The sequence below is a fragment of the Salmo trutta genome, unplaced genomic scaffold (assembly GCF_901001165.1).
Source record: "Salmo trutta unplaced genomic scaffold, fSalTru1.1, whole genome shotgun sequence".
Taxonomy (NCBI): domain Eukaryota; kingdom Metazoa; phylum Chordata; class Actinopteri; order Salmoniformes; family Salmonidae; genus Salmo; species Salmo trutta.
Genome location: NW_021822941.1, coordinates 3721811 through 3735295, shown reverse-complemented (window position 1 = coordinate 3735295; position 13485 = coordinate 3721811).

The following is a 13485-nucleotide window of genomic DNA, read 5'->3' as shown; positions in this document are numbered from 1 at the left end:
CTGTAAACGCTGTCCAAACATTTCAAACAACTTTCCTAATACAACTTTAGGTATTTTAAAACGTAAATAATCGATCAAATTTAAGACGGGATAAACGGTGTTCAATACCGGATAAAAACAACGTGAAGCGCGTGACCTGGAGCGCGCATCAAAACAGTTTAGTCCACTCGGCTGGACCCTCGTTCTGAACTGCCGTACTTCTTAATTTCTCTAAATAAAAACATCAACCAATTTCTAAAGACTGTTGACATCTCGTGGAAGCAATAGGAACTGCAACCAAGTGCCACAGAAATATAGGTTCCCATAGAAAAACAATGGAAAACAGAGCCACCTCAAAAAAATAATTCCTGGATGGTTTGCCCTCGGGGTTTTGCCTGCCAAATAAGTTATGTTATACTCACAGACATTATTTTAACAGTTTTAGAAACTTTAGAGTGTTTTCAATCCAAATCTACTAATTATATCCATATTCTAGCATCTGGGACTGAGTAGCAGGCAGTTTACTTTGGGCATGCTTTTCATCCAAAATTCCGAATGCTGCCCACTATCAAAGATTTACAATGGGTGGGAGGGGCTCATAAAACCGCCCACCTCCATACCTCTTGATCCCTCCCCCTCTGGTGGGTGTGAGAGATATCTCTGTAGGATTGTGGTCCACGGTAACCTGGCCCTAACAGGCCAGTCATGATATCAGCCTACACCAAACACAGACCAGGTTATCAAAACGTCACGGAGGGGTCAGTCTACACCAAACACAGACCAGGTTATCAAAACGTCACGGCAGGGTCAGTCCACACCAAACACAGACCAGGTTATCAAAACGTCATGGCAGGGTCAGTCTACACCAAACACAGACCAGGTTATCGAAACGTCACGGCAGGGTCAGTCTACACCAAACACAGACCAGGTTTTCCAAACATCATACCAGGGTGAGCCTACATCAAACACAGACCTTATAGGAAGTAGTTGTAAAATCCCAGATGGAAATATGAATGGTGAAAAACGATCGGAACCATTTCCTGGTTTTATGACTCATAGTGTGGTACTCAATGGTGTGCTGCGTTTGCCTTGCAGCATCAATAGGGCAGAAGTCTATGTGTTGTTATGATTCTGGATGGCCAGATAGCTAGCAACAGGAAACTGCCATCTGGCTCGTTTCAGCTAGGTCTATCTTGTTCTTGACACTATGTCTTTGTTTCGAGGTGTTTTGACCAATGACATATATAAACCTTGGATTGAAAAGCTTGTACCTGTTCCAAAAATTCAGCCGCAAAATAGTGTGTTGAACTACATAGAGAGCTATTTGTACTACATGCGGATCTGTACAGTAGACTGTATAGAAGACTGTAGGGTAGACTGTACTAAAGACTGTACTGTAGACTGTACTAAAGACTGTACTGTAGACTGTATAGTAGACTGTATAGTAGACTGTACTGTAGACTGTACAGTAGACTGTATAGAAGACTGTAGGGTAGACTGTACTAAAGACTGTACTGTAGACTGTACTAAAGACTGTACTGTAGACTGTATAGTAGACTGTATGGTAGACTGTATGGTAGACTGTACTGTAGACTGTACTAAAGACTGTACTGTAGACTGTATAGTAGACTGTATAGTAGACTGTATGGTAGACTGTACTGTAGACTGTATAGTAGACTGTACTGTAGACTGTATAGTAGACTGTACTGTAGACTGTATAGTAGATTGTACTGTAGACTGTACAGTAGACTGTATAGAAGACTGTAGGGTAGACTGTACTAAAGACTGTACTGTAGACTGTACTAAAGACTGTACTGTAAACTGTATAGTAGACTGTATAGTAGACTGTATGGTAGACTGTATGGTAGACTGTACTGTAGACTGTATAGTAGACTGTAGGGTAGACTGTATGGTAGACTGTACTGTAGACTGTACTGTAGACTGTACTGTAGACTGTATAGTAGACTGTATAGTAGACTGTATAGTAGACTGTATGGTAGACTGTATAGTAAACTGTATAGTAGACTGTATAGTAGACTGTATAGTAGACTGTATGGTAGACTGTACTGTAGACTGTATAGTAGACTGTACTGTAGACTGTATAGTAGACTGTATTGTAGACTGTATTGTAGACTGTACTGTAGACTGTATAGTAGACTGTATAGTAGTCTGTATAGTAGACTGTAGGGTAGACTGTACTGTAGACTGTATAGTAGACTGTACTGTAGACTGTATAGTAGACTGTACTGTAGACTGTATAGTAGACTGTACTGTAGACTGTATAGTAGACTGTATAGTAGACTGTACTGTAGACTGTATAGAAGACTGTAGGGTAGACTGTACTAAAGACTGTACTGTAGACTGTACTAAAGACTGTACTGTAGACTGTATAGTAGACTGTATGGTAGACTGTACTGTAGACTGTATAGTAGACTGTACTGTAGACTGTATAGTAGACTGTACTGTAGACTGTATAGTAGACTGCACTGTAGACTGTATGGTAGACTGTACTGTAGACTGTACTGTAGACTGTATAGTAGACTGTATAGTAGACTGTACTGTAGACTGTATAGTAGACTGTACTGTAGACTGTATAGTAGATTGTACTGTAGACTGTACAGTAGACTGTATAGAAGACTGTAGGGTAGACTGTACTAAAGACTGTACTGTAGACTGTACTAAAGACTGTACTGTAGACTGTATAGTAGACTGTATAGTAGACTGTACTGTAGACTGTATGGTAGACTGTATAGTAGACTGTATAGTAGACTGTATGGTATACTGTACTGTAGACTGTATAGTAGACTGTACTGTAGACTGTATAGTAGACTGTACTGTAGACTGTGCTGTAGACTGTATAGTAGACTGTATAGTAGACTGTATAGTAGACTGTACTGTAGACTGTATAGTAGACTGTACTGTAGACTGTACTGTAGACTGTACAGTAGACTGTATAGTAGACTATAGTAGACTGTATAGTAGACTGTACTGTAGACTCTATGGTAGACTGTACTGTAGACTGTATAGTAGACTGTAGGGTAGACTGTATGGTAGACTGTACTGTAGACTGTATGGTAGACTGTACTGTAGACTGTACAGTAGACTGTATAGTAGACTGTATAGTAGACTGTATAGTAGACTGTATGGTAGACTGTATAGTAAACTGTATAGTAGACTGTATGGTAGACTGTATAGTAGACTGTATGGTAGACTGTACTGTAGACTGTATGGTAGACTGTATAGTAGACTGTATAGTAGACTGTATAGTAGACTGTATGGTAGACTGTACTGTAGACTGTATAGTAGACTGTACTGTAGACTGTACTGTAGACTGTATAGTAGACTGTATGGTAGACTGTATAGTAGACTGTACTGTAGACTTTATAGTAGACTGTATAGTAGACTGTATGGTAGACTGTATAGTAGACTGTAGGGTAGACTGTACTGTAGACTGTATAGTAGACTGTACTGTAGACTGTACGGTAGACTGTATAGTAGACTGTACTGTAGACTGTACTGTAGACTGTATAGTAGACTGTATAGTAGACTGTATGGTAGACTGTATAGTAGACTGTACTGTAGACTGTATAGTAGACTGTATGGTAGACTGTATAGTAGACTGTAGGGTAGACTGTAGGGTAGACTGTACTGTAGACTGTATAGTAGACTGTACTGTAGACTGTATAGTAGACTGTACTGTAGACTGTATAGTAGACTGTATAGTAGACTGTACTGTAGACTGTATAGTAGACTGTATAGTAGACTGTATAGTAGACTGTACTGTAGAATGTATAGTATCAAATCAAATGTATTTATATAGTCCTTCTTACATCAGCTGATATCACAAAGTGCTGTACAGAAAACTAGTAGACTGTATAGTATAGGTGTGGGTCTGGGAGGAGGGGTGTGTGTCTGGGAGGAGGGGTGTGTGGGTCTGGGAGGAGGGGTGTGGGTCTGGGAGGAGGGGTGTGTGTCTGGGAGGAGGGGTGTGTGGGTCTGGGAGGAGGGGTGTGTGTCTGGGAGGAGGGGTGTGTGGGTCTGGGAGGAGGGGTGTGGGTCTGGGAGGAGGGGTGTTGGTCTGGGAGGAGGGGGGTGTGGGTCTGGGAGGAGGGGGGTGTGTCTGGGAGGAGGGGGGTGTGTCTGGGAGGAGCGGTGTGTGTCTGGGAGGAGGGGTGTGTGTCTGGGAGGAGGGGGGTGTGTCTGGGAGGAGGGGGGTGTGTCTGGGAAGAGGCGTGTGTGTCTGGGAGGAGGGGTGTGTGTCTGGGAAGAGGGGTGTGTGTCTGGGAGGAGGGGGGTGTGTCTGGGAAGACGGGTGTGTGTCTGGGAGGAGGGGTGTGTGGGTCTGGGAGGAGGGGTGTGTGGTGGTGGAATCACGAGGGCTGTCCCACAGAGAAGAAGAAGAAGATTACAGGTAGGGGGTTTGTTTTGTTCCCTCTAGAATCATTGTAATGAGGGTATTGAAGTTATACAGTAGAATCATTGTAATGAGGGTATTGAAGGTATACAGTAGAATCATTGTAATGATATGAGGGTATTGAAGTTATCCTCTCTAGGGCAGGTGGCACCAAATCGTCCCACCTACGTAACAGCCAGTTGAATCCTGTGGCGCGATTTTCAAATACCTTAGAAATGCTATTACTTCAATTTCTCAAACATATGACTATTTTACAGCATTTTAAAGACAAGACTCTCGTTAATCTAACCACACTGTCCGATTTCAAAAAGGCTTTACAACGAAAGCAAAACATTAGATTATGTCAGCAGAGTACCCAGCCAGAAATAATCAGACACCCATTTTTCAAGCTAGCATATAATGTCACAAAAACCCAGAAGACAGCTAAATGCAGCACTAACCTTTGATGATCTTCATCAGATGACACACCTAGGACATTATTTTATACAATACATGCATGTTTTGTTCAATCAAGTTCATATTTATATAAAAAAACAGCTTTTTACATTAGCATGTGACGTTCAGAACTAGCATACCCCCCGCAAACTTCCGGCGAATTTACTAACAATTTACTAAATTACTCACGATAAACGTTCACAAAAAGCATAACAATTATTTTAAGAATTATAGATACAGAACTCCTCTATGCACTCGATATGTCCGATTTTAAAATAGCTTTTCGGTGAAAGCACATTTTGCAATTTTCTAAGTAGATAGCCCGGCTATTTAGACACCCAGCAAGTTTAGCCTTCACCAAACTCCGATTTACAATTAGAAAAGTTTGATTACCTTTCCTGTTCTTCGTCAGAATGCACTCCCAGGACTTCTACTTCAATAACAAATGTTGGTTTGGTCCAAAATAATCCATAGTTATGTTCCAACAGCGGCGTTTTGTTCGTGCGTTCAAGACACTATCCGAATGGTAAATAAGGGTCACGCGCACGGCGCATTTCGTGACAAAAGATTTCTAAATATTTCATTACCGTACTTCGAAGCATGTCAACCGCTGTTTAAAATCAATTTTTATGCCATTTTTCTCGTAAAAAAGCGATAATATTCCGACCAGGAATCTGCAATTAGGTAAACAGACGAAATAAAATATATCACTGGTTCGACTCGGGCACGCGCCTAAGCCCTTTGTCCTCTGATCGGCCACTTGGCAAAGGCGATAATGTGTGTTCAGCCAGAGGCTGCCTCGATATCGTTCAGCTTTTTCCCGGGCTCTGAGAGCCTATGGAAGCCGTAGGAAGTGTCACGTTACAGCTAAGATCCTGACTCTTCAATAAACAGAGACAAGAAGAACGACACCTTGTCAGACAGGACACTTCCTGCATGAAATCTTCTCAGGTTTTTGCCTGCCACATGAGTTCTGTTATACTCACAGACACCATTCAAACAGTTTTAGAAACTTTAGGGTGTTTTCTATCCAAAGCCAATAATTATATGCATATTCTAGTTACTGGGCAGGAGTAGTAACCAGATTAAATCGGGTACGTTTTTTATCCGGCCATGTAAATACTGCCCCCTATCCCCAACAGGTTATACAGTAGAATCATTGTAATGATATGAGGGTACTGAAGTTATACAGTAGAATCATTGTAATGAGGGTATTGAAGGTATACAGTAGAATCATTGTAATGATATGAGGGTATTGAAGGTATACAGTAGAATCATTGTAATGAGGGTATTGAAGGTATACAGTAGAATCATTGTAATGAGGGTATTGAAATTATACAGTAGAATCATTGTAATGATATGAGGGTATTGAAGTTATACAGTAGAATCATTGTAATGAGGGTATTGAAGGTATACAGTAGAATCATTGTAATGAGGGTATTGAAGGTATACAGTAGAATCATTGTAATGAGGGTATTGAAGGTATACTGTAGGCTGCACAGCAGTTTAGAAAGCAACGTGTCTGTATCTGGAACTACTAAATACACGCACTGTTCATGAATCAGGACACGCTGACTTGTAGAGGAAGTAAATGATGAACTCATTGAATAATACTAGACCCACTCATCTCAGGTGCAGACACCAGACAGACAATTCTGATTGATCCCTGATTAGTGATCAATAACAGATGATCATTTACAGGTGGGCTGTAAATAGCCCACCCAACTACCTACCTCATCCCCATATTGTTTTTATTTACTTTTTTGCTCTTTTGCACACCAGTATTTCTACTTGCACATCATCACCTGCTCATCTATCACTCCAGTGTTAATTTTCTAAATTGTAATTACTTCGCTACTATGGCCTATTTATTGCCTTACCTCCTCACGCCATTTGCACACACTGTATATAGATTTTTCTATTGTGTTATTGACTGTACTCTTGTTTATTCCATGTGTAACTCTGTTGTTTTTTTGTCTCAATGCTTTGCTTTATCTTGGCCAGGTCGCAGTTGTAAATGAGAACTTGTTCTCAACTGGCCTACCTGGTTAAATGAAGTTTTTTTTTAAATTTATTTTTTATTAAATATAATGTGAAAGGTCAGACTGTCTGTCTTTCCCAATGATTACATCTAACCTGAACAGAAGAACATAAACTGAGACCTTTGATAAGAAAACATTACATGGAGATTAGTAACTGAAGGAGGAGACCTCAGCAGACCAGGGATCAATACCATGTGAAATCATGTTAAAGATGGGCTTGATTGAGCTGGCCTGTTACAACGAAAAGTCCCAACAGGTAAACCCTGCCCACCTCGCACTCTAGACAGGATAAAACCCAGGACTGGACCACCTGACACTCCAGACAGGATAGAACCCAGGACTGGACCACCTGACACTCCAGACAGGATAGAACCCAGGACTGTACCACCTGACACTCTAGACAGGATAGATCCCAGGACTGGACCACCTGGCACTCTAGACAGGATAGATCCCAGGACTGGACAACCTGACACTCTAGACAGGATAGATCCCAGGACTGGACCACCTGACACTCTAGACAGGATAGATCCCAGGACTGGACCACAGGGCCACAGTTCAGAGTTAAGGGAGACTTTAGAGGAAGAGGCCCATATATTCACTTTGTTGTGCTGTGGGGGCTAAACGTTCATGTTGATACTTCCTCAGTAGCTGTAGTCTCTATACTTCCTCAGTAGCTGTAGTCTCTATACTTCCTCAGTAGCTGTAGTCTCTATACTTCCTCAGTAGCTGTAGTCTCTATACTTCCTTAGTAGCTGTAGTCTCTATACTTCCTTAGTAGCTGTAGTCTCTGGTCCAGAATCAACATGTTTTCCACCACCTCCTTCACTACTAAAGTTGACTTTAATCTAATCTAATGTATTACTATGTAAGGTTCAACCAATTGTATGCCTTTGTAAGGTTTGACTAAGATTGAAACTATGTAAGGGTTCAACCTAAGGTTTCACATTGTAACAGTGGAGGCTGGTGAGGGGAGGATGGCTCATAATGATGTCTGGAACGGAGCAGATAGAATGGAATGGCATCAAACACCTGGAAACCACGGAAACCATGTGTGTAATGTATTTGATACCATTCCACTGATTCTACTCCAGCCATTACCACGAGCACACCCTCCCCAATTAAGGTGCCACCAACCTCCTGTGCTTTGTATGTTGTTTTTAAATGTTTGACTTTTTAAGGTTTGACTTAGTTTGTTTTACAATAGCATGATGTCACGGGCGTCGTAAGGATTGGACCAAAATGCAGCGGGAATGTGTTTATTCATCTTCTTTTTTATTGGCAGAAAGAAGGAAAACCAAAACAAAAGTATACAAAAACGACGACGACAAACAGTCCTGTAAGGCATACAGCTATACACGAAACAACTACCCACAAAACCCCCATGAAAAACACCCCTACTAAATAGGATCTTCAGTTAGATGCAACGAGGAACAGCTTCCTCCAATTGAAGGTCAAAACAATAAACTAGACATATAAATAGAAAAACTAGAAAACAGAACATAGAAATACAAAACATAGAACACAACCCAAAAACCCCGACAACACAAAACAAACACACCCCTGCCACGTCCTGACCAAACTACAATAACAAATAACCCCTTATACTGGTCAGGACGTGACACATGACCTGAACTGTCACAAGATGAACCTGGGTATTATCCTGTACTATCGTTAGTTAGATGAACCTGGGTATTATCCTGTACTATCGTTAGTTAGATGAACCTGGGTATTATCCTGTACTATCGTTAGTTAGATGAACATGGGTATTATCCTGTACTATCGTTAGTTAGATGAACCTGGGTATTATCCTGTACTATCGTTAGTTAGATGAACCTGGGTATTATCCTGTACTATCGTTAGTTAGATGAACCTGGGTATTATTCTGTACTATCGTTAGTTAGATGAACCTGGGTATTATCCTGTACTATCGTTAGTTAGATGAACCTGGGTATTATCCTGTACTATCGTTAGTTAGATGAACCTGGGTATTATCCAGTACTATCATTAGTTAGATGAACCTGGGTATTATCCTGTACTATCGTTAGTTAGATGAACCTGGGTATTATCCAGTACTATCGTTAGTTAGATGAACCTGGGTATTATCCTGTACTATCGTTAGTTAGATGAACCTGGGTATTATCCTGTACTATCGTTAGTTAGATGAACCTGGGTATTATCCTGTACTATCGTTAGTTAGATGAACCTGGGTATTATCCTGTACTATCGTTAGTTAGATGAACCTGGGTATTATCCTGTACTATCGTTAGTTAGATGAACCTGGGTATTATCCTGTACTATCGTTAGTTAGATGAACCTGGGTATTATCCTGTACTATCGTTAGTTAGATGAACCTGGGTATTATCTTGTACTATCGTTAGTTAGATGAACCTGGGTATTATCCTGTATTATCGTTAGTTAGATGAACCTGGGTATTATCCTGTACTATCGTTAGTTAGATGAACCTGGGTATTATCCTGTACTATCGTTAGTTAGATGAACCTGGGTATTATCCTGTACTATCGTTAGTTAGATGAACCTGGGTATTATCCTGTACTATCGTTAGTTAGATGAACCTGGGTATTATCCTGTACTATCGTTAGTTAGATGAACCTGGGTATTATCCTGTACTATCGTTAGTTAGATGAACCTGGGTATTATCCTGTACTATCGTTAGTTAGATGAACCTGGGTATTATCCTGTACTATCGTTAGTTAGATGAACCTGGGTATTATCCTGTACTATCGTTAGTTAGATGAACCTGGGTATTATCCTGTACTATCGTTAGTTAGATGAACCTGGGTATTATCCTGTACTATCGTTAGTTAGATGAACCTGGGTATTATCCTGTACTATCGTTAGTTAGATGAACCTGGGTATTATCCTGTACTATCGTTAGTTAGATGAACCTGGGTATTATCTTGTACTATCGTTAGTTAGATGAACCTGGGTATTATCCTGTACTATTGTTAGTTAGATGAACCTGGGTATTATCCTGTACTATCGTTAGTTAGATGAACCTGGGTATTATCCTGTACTATCGTTAGTTAGATGAACCTGGGTATTATCCTGTACTATCGTTAGTTAGATGAACCTGGGTATTATCCTGTACTATCGTTAGTTAGATGAACCTGGGTATTATCCTGTACTATCGTTAGTTAGATGAACCTGGGTATTATCCTGTACTATCGTTAGTTAGATGAACCTGGGTATTATCCTGTACTATCGTTGGTTAGATGAACCTGGGTATTATCCTGTACTATCGTTAGTTAGATGAACCTGGGTATTATCCTGTACTATCGTTAGTTAGATGAACCTGGGTATTATCCAGTACTATCGTTAGTTAGATGAACCTGGGTATTATCCTGTACTAACGTTAGTTAGATGAACCTGGGTATTATCCTGTACTATCGTTAGTTAGATGAACCTGGGTATTATCCTGTACTATCGTTAGTTAGATGAACCTGGGTATTATCCTGTACTAACGTTAGTGTTAGAGTAACATTCAAAATCATAGCAGGAGGAAAGATGTAAAAAAAATTTGAGAAACCAGACCTTATTTAACATTTGGAATAAAAGCTTACAGTAAATCAGATTCTCCAGTCCCATGTCACGTCATCCTACTACCCTGTCCTGGATTCCCTTCCAGACCTGCTTACCCTGTCCCAACCCCTCTCACTCCAGCCTCAGCCTCTAGACCTGCTTACCCTGTCCCAACCCCTCTCACTCCAGTCTCAGCCTCTAGACCTGCTTACCCTGTCCCAACCCTTCTCACTCCAGCCTCAGCCTCAAGACCTGCTTACCCTGTCCCAACCCCTCTCACTCCAGCCTCAGCCTCCAGACCTGCCTACCCTGTCCCAACCCCTCTCACTCCAGCCTCAGCCTCCAGACCTGCTTACCCTGTCCCAACCCCTCTCACTCCAGTCTCAGCCTCTAGACCTGCTTACCCTGTCCCAACCCTTCTCACTCCAGCCTCAGCCTCCAGACCTGCTTACCCTGTCCCAACCCCTCTCACTCCAGCCTCAGCCTCCGCACCTGGTTTCCTGCAACCCACCCGAGCTTCCCCTGACCTGCACTCCATCTCCCCACTGTGTTTTAATAAATACCTTGGTTACTTCATCCCAGTCTCCTTGTCTGAGTCTGCTCTTGGGTTCTCCTATCCCTTGTTCTATCCAAGGACTGGGGTTGTCTCCTTGTTCTATACATTTACATTTGAGTCATTTTCCAGATGCTCCTACCCAGAGCCACTTACAGTTAGAGAGAGAGAGAGAGAGAGAGAGAGGTGTCACCTCGTTTTCTAGAGACTTTGATGAACTGGAGAAAGATTGAGTGGAATTGGTCCATGTTAATACTGAAGGCCTATATTTAGAAGCAAATGCTTGAAGTATTTATGTTCTACCAAGTGACTGAAGTATTTTATGTTGATTCATTAACTGTTGATTAAATCATTGTTTTCTATCTGGAGACTGAAGTAGTTTATGTTGTGTGGCAGACCAGGGGGTTTTGTCAAGACGTTTACCCAGATCAGACACGGACAGAGAAGGATTAGCTCAGTTTCAAGGGTGTTTATTTAAATAATAGATCAAAAAGAAAAGGATATGTCTCCCCCATGAGACCCTCTCCGGGATGCCGTCTTCTGGGATTCCGGGTCTGGCTGTATCCTGTCGGGAACAAAACTGAACTCCCTCTTCTTACCTCTGCAACCGTCAACAATACCACAGGAGTCCTTTCTTCCCCCCATTCCTCCTGTGTGCCGCCCTTCTGGAAGCTTTATGGGCCTTGCACAGCTGGTGAGCAATCTGCCCTTGATTACTCACATGCTCCCAATCAGCCCCAATTAGTCCTGTCTGGAGAACCCGTCGAGACCTGGCACGTCCAGCAGATGGAGCCAACGCCTCGTGATGTATACTCCATCTGTTACCAGGCCTCGACGAGTCTCCCCCTGGTGGCTGACCTGCTGTACGCCACACTTGATTCATTAACTGTTGATTAAATCATTGTTTTCTACATTTACATTTACATTTAAGTCATTTAGCAGACGCTCTTATCCAGAGCGACTTACCTAGTGACCCATCCACCACCCACCCTCTTCAGAGGACACATATCTTTTTATTTTTTTACAGCTTTTCTGCTACATAGGCAGCGTAGCCTAGTGGTTAGAGCGTTGGACTAGTAACCGAAAGGTTGCAAGATTGAATCCCCCAGCTAACAAGGTACAAATCTGTCGTTCTGCCACTGAGCAAGGCAGCTAACCCACTGTTCCTAGGCCGTCATTGAAAATAAGCATTTGTTCTTAAATGACTTGCCTAGTAAAACATAAAAAATACATACATTACACAATGTACATACAAGTTACTTTTATCTACAGCGATTCACATAACAATAATATATTACTGAACATCAACTCTTTAATCCCACCCCTCAGCCTCTCTCAGCCCATCCCACCTATCACCATAGACCTCGTTTGGTTTCCATGTGCCATATATTTTCCAATTGCTCTGTGATGTTTTATATTACATTTTTAACCTTTCTAATTGTATCCCAAATGTCTCAGTGACACAATGAATGGTCGTTTTGTTCGATAAATTCCTTCTTTATATCCCCAAAATGTCAATTTATTTGGCGCGTTTGATTCAGAAATACACCGGTTCCAACTCGCCCAACATGACAAAAAGTATCTAATAAGTTACCTGTAAACTTGGTCAAAACATTTCAAACAATGTTTCTAATCCAACCTCAGGTACCCTAAAATGTCAATGATTGATAAAATTTAAGACGGGATAAACTGTTTCCAATACCGGAGAAAAATAACGAGGAGCACGCTCCTGTTCACGCGCACCAAAAGACTTGAGTCCATCTGAGTGACACATGGAAGAATAGGACTACTTCTTCATTTCTCAAAAGAAAAACATTGAACAATTTCTAAAGACTGTTGACATCTAGTGGAAGCCATAGGAACTGCAATCTGGGCCCTAATAAATCAGGTTTCCCATAGAAAAGAATTGGAAAACACAATGACCTCAAAACAATTTATCCCTGCAAGGATTGTGCTTGGGGTTACGCCTGCCAAATCAGTTCTGTTATACTCACAGACATTATATGCATATGCATATTCTAGCTTCTGGGCCTGAGTAACAGGCAGTTTACTTTGGGCACGCTTTTCATCCGGACGTGAAAATACTGCCACCTAGCCCAAAGAGGTGAATGTTGTGATTTTTTTAAACCATTCCTGAGCCTGTGACCAGAAACAAGCTACACAGGGACAATACCAGAATAAATTATTCAGTGATTCTGTCTCTTCGCATCAAAATCTACAGAGCTGAGATTGTTATATGCCCATATATATAACATTCTGTTGGTGGCAATCATTTGTTTGATGTTCTTGTTGGGTGTAATTTGAATAGTTAGCATTTCAATGGCCATATGAAATAGATACGGAGATAATGGACAGCCTAGTTTTAGTCCTTTTAAAAGCTCAATACTTTCTGAGAAGTAACCATTATTTACTATTTTACACCTGGAGCAATTCTCCCCCCTTACTCTTTCTCTTTCTGCCCCCTCCTCTCTCTCTCTCTCTCTCTCTCTCTTTCTCTCTCTTTCTCGCTATCCCCCCTCTCT